The following is a 4,492-nucleotide window of genomic DNA, read 5'->3' as shown; positions in this document are numbered from 1 at the left end:
TCCCTAGGTCTAATAGTGCAGTTGTTATAAAGTAATCTCCCAAGGTGCATTGTACAGTAGGATGACCATGGTCCTTGTACTTATGATTCCATTATGTTCAGATAAAGAGGGATATTGTTCAGTTAAGTAGGCTTATTGGGGTATGTTCATTTTCCTCTTCTTGGTGCACAACTCTTTTAGAAACTTAGCGTGTCCAGGTAAACTTTTTATAGCATCAAGAAAAGGCAGGTTGATAGTTAGATTTTTAAAAATTTCCCTAATCTCATCAAAATTAGTATTGTTTTTCAACATGGCTAGTCTCTGGGGATACGGTGGTTTATCTCTATATTTAGCATAAGGGTCAACAGTAGTATTAACCTTGTCTTTATCTTTTGCCGTTTTCCATCTAGGTTTCCATATTGGAACATCTACAAGTGTAGGTGATAGGGTTATATACTAAAAGCATTACTTTTGTATTAACTCTTATTTTTTATATTTTGAAAGAGAATCATATGGGTAAATGTTATGCATATTATATATGTTATTAGTTATATGCATGCGTCTAATACTTTATGTTGTAGATGATATGGTGTGTGGTGACACACAGAAGATCATATCATCAGTACCTTATAAAGTATAAGTAAACGTTCATAACCTAGATGGATTTGGACAAACCATTGGTACGGTTGTAGTGTAATCTGGTATTAGTCTATCTTGACTACAGGATTACATTAGTACACTTTGTGTGTATTGAATAGGACCAAAAGAGGTTGTTTCTCTTTATACTTACTATATAAGAGAACAAACACCTCTGTTATTATGGATGTTTGTTCTCTTAATCCGGATATAATAACGGGCACTTACGTGCATTGTACATTGCTTTAAATCATCAATGAGTGAGATTCATTTGTGAATCAACAAACTCGATGGATTGGGTAATGACATTGTATGTAAGGTGTGTTGTTGATTATAGAAGAAATCCGTGACCCGCAGGAAGTCGAGTTGATGATGTCCCCTTGAGGAGCCCATAAGGATTGTCATGTAAACCCTGCAAGTGGATTTAATCCGACATGACAATAAAGTTGAGTGGTACTACTCAAGGACATAAGAAGTTGATTAATGTAGTTGTCAGTAACTTGACTTAATCAACGGGCATTCGATATCTTAAACACGGGAGATCAACAAGCATATAATATGGAGCCCATAAACATAACACATAATTTGGGATTAGGGCGGTAGTGCAACAATGTCCTTTAGTGGAATAAGTCATTTGTTGACGGACTTGGGTCGTGTGTTCTGAGCGAACATGGGAAGCCCAAGCCTGTCAGGAGGCCCAACCCTAATTTCTCCTCATGGTCCCTGTTGTAGCCTATAAATAGAAATCTCTTTCTCTGGCCGTTTTTTACACAAGAAAAACTGAGGTTTTGCTCAAGGAAAAGATAGATCCAAAATCGATTCTAACTTTGTGAGTGAGAGAGGCCAAAAGAGAAAGAAGAGGTTGGAAGATTGTTGCCCACACAACGTCCATTCTAAGGATAGGAATACAACAGAAGATCAAGAGGTTGGTGATTCGTAGATCTTGGATTCTCAGAGTTATCTTAGCCAATCTAAAGGTATGAATTCCTAAACCAAACCGTGAACACCTTTATTCCGATGTGCATGGTGTTTCGCAGTTCGTAGTCATTCGATGAAACCACAATGGTTCCTACAGTAGGATCATCAATTTCTATTATGGGGGTCTAGTAAGGTTGTCCATTTTGGTTGTGGTTAGACTGGAACATCTACAGTTGTAGGGTTTTCAGTTTCTATGGTAGTATTTGGTATGTCTCCATTCTCAGCTTCCATTTGTAGGTGATCTTCAAGCATAATCACTTTGTTATCAACTACTCTTCCTGAATGAAGGGTATTGACTGCATGTAGTTCCCCTGGGGTTATATTACCATTATACTGAATATTGTTTACTTCAAAGGCAGTGTTTGTTAACTTAGGATTAGGCAATGCTTGACCTGGAAGCATGCCTGTTTGATTATTATTTTTGTTAGGAGACATGTAAATAACCTTTTGGCACAAAGACTACATCATTTGCATCGTTTGTTATAGCATGTTAGAGTTTTGATCATGCTGATCTTTCATCAAGTTGGAGTTTTGTTGCATAATTTGATTTTGTTTTTCCAACAAGGTCACTACTACTTCGTCTGTAGATGGTTTGATTGGTGAAGTGGTCATAGGAGGAGTGACTGGAATTAATGCTTGTTGTGTGGTCATGTCGTGATGTTGATAGTTCTGGGTCATAGGCACTAAACCTCTATTCTGGTCACCTAAGTTTCCTTGTCCTTGAGGTTGAGTAAACTGGTTAAAGTTTCTAGTGGGCCTAACGTTATGATTATTAAAACCTAAAAGTGTAGCTTGTTGTTGTTGATTATAATTAGTGTGTTGCCTCCATTATGTGTTAGGGTTGTTATTAAAAGAGCAGACATTCTCTGGCTATGGTTGTGGTTGGTCATAGACAAGAGGACAATAAAAGTCTGAATGCTCAAGACTAAAGCAGACATTACAACGAGTAGAGTTTATATTCATGACTGAAGTAGGTTTCTTTTGAACAGTCGTTACCTCCCCAATTGTTGTTTCTCTTAGAATTATCTTCTAAGAATTTATAAGCCTCCAAGGCTCGTTTACTAATAAAACTACCCCCATTCATGATATCTAGAACCTCCTTATGATGATGTGAAAGCCCCTTGAAGAAGGAACGAACAAGTGTGTCTTTCGCAAGGTTATGATGCGGGCATTCAATGAGAAGATCAATGAAACGATTCCAGGCCTCTGAAAAGGATTCATGAGGGTTCTGGTGGAAGAAATGAATCTTTTGAAGCATTTCATCTATCTTCAGTGGTGGGTAAAATTGTTCCATGAACAATTGAACAAGTTTAACCCATGAGTCCCCGGAGTTTGGCGTTTGGGTAGTTAACCAAGACGATGCCTTGTCGGCTAGGGTGAATGGAAACACCCTAAGTTTAACTTGATCTAGACTTAGGCTAGGATGATGGAATGTAGTGAGAACTTGTTCTATCCTATGCATGTGTTGATAAGGTTTCTTGTGGTCTAAACCATGGAAAACTGGTAACAAGTTAAATATGTTTGGGAGAATTCGAAAATCCCCCACTGGGTCTGCGAGAATGATGCACGACTTAGGTCCATCGATCAGGGCTTTGTAAAAATCAGAGAGAGGAGTCTCTGGTTCTTCAACCATTGTTGCAGGTGTGGTGTGTGAATTTCTAGATAGGCATGTGGTATTGCATCTACGATAAACAAGTAAAATAGGTTTATGCGTACTAGATCTTAATCTCATACAAATTGAAGTCTAATATGCAAACAACCTAATTAAGCATGCAAAACAGCCTGATTATTACTAGAAATTAGTCCTCTTGCAGTTGATGCGAGGATGTAAAGGGGTGTTACCTGGAGCGTCATTGCTACGCTTATGAATAGTGTCTTCAATATGAATCTCAAAGCCCTGTAGAAGCTTGGAACACTAAACCAGCAAATATTTCGCACTAAATTATAACCTGTAACTAACCTGTAAAAGGGCAGAGCGATCGAGCTTACTTCAGAGGGCGTGCACACTCAAATATAAGGTTACTAGGGCGCGTGCACGCTGTAAAAGAAAATAGAAGAAAACATAAACATAGGTTATTGGAGGTCGGGGTGCAGGCGCGCTCCAATATAGGTATAACAGGCCGTGTGCGCTCCAAAAAATTTGAAATTTTTATAGTAGTTTGCTAAGACGTCCAGCAAGTAGCCTTTACCGCAGTATTCTTCACTGTGATTCAGCAGTCTTAAGGGGGCGCAGGCGCGCTCTGTGAAAGGCAAAAGGGAGGGCGGGCACACTCTGAGTTTAAAACAATGAATATCAAGTTAAATAGTAACAAAAATGTGAGAAACAAGAGTGAAAAGTTAAAAGGGTGGGTGGATTGAGAATGGGGGATTGCCCCTTGGATTCAACCAATTGGATTCTTGTCTTGAATAAGTTTAAGATGGCAGCGGCGCCATTTGATATACGTAAAAAACAATACTAGATTTCTCTAACTTATTTTTACGTTATCAATTATTTATTTCCTACTTATATATATATTCAAGCAATATATAGAGTACAGAATCGTTCCGTTCTTAACTTTTTAGACTTAAACGAATTCAACTAATCAAACACAAGAAAATAGTAGTAAGAGCAATATTTATGGATGTGAATTTATGCTACGAAACTAAATACATGAATTTAACTTATACTAATTTAACTAAAGCAATTAAATATAACTTGAATAAAATATAGAGAAGAATAGAGAGAGATTGAAATCCACTTTGATAAATTCCTAACATGCTAGCATAGATTTATTGAGAAGACCTAATCTTTACATTCAAACACAAGGTTCAAACATAAAGATTAAACCTTTAATGATCCCTAAATAATTATGGTATCTCTAGTCATAACTAATTAGCATGAGAGAAAGTTTGTTTTCCA

General features: G+C 37.4%; 1 non-coding gene across 1 annotated transcript; it reads left to right on the top strand.

Annotated features, from left to right (window-relative positions):
- The first annotated feature begins 2,747 nt into the window (after positions 1 to 2,747).
- LOC147497424 (small nucleolar RNA R71) lies at positions 2,748 to 2,851 on the top strand. The gene has a single exon (XR_015197225.1). It is a non-coding gene; the product is annotated as a small nucleolar RNA R71 (small nucleolar RNA).
- The last annotated feature ends 1,641 nt before the right edge of the window (positions 2,852 to 4,492 follow it).

The sequence above is a fragment of the Coptis chinensis genome, chromosome 5, assembly GCF_015680905.1.
Source record: "Coptis chinensis isolate HL-2020 chromosome 5, ASM1568090v1, whole genome shotgun sequence".
NCBI classification, from domain to species: Eukaryota; Viridiplantae; Streptophyta; class Magnoliopsida; order Ranunculales; family Ranunculaceae; genus Coptis; species Coptis chinensis.
Note: the sequence above shows the minus strand (reverse complement) of the source record. Positions and strands in the feature narration are given on the sequence as shown.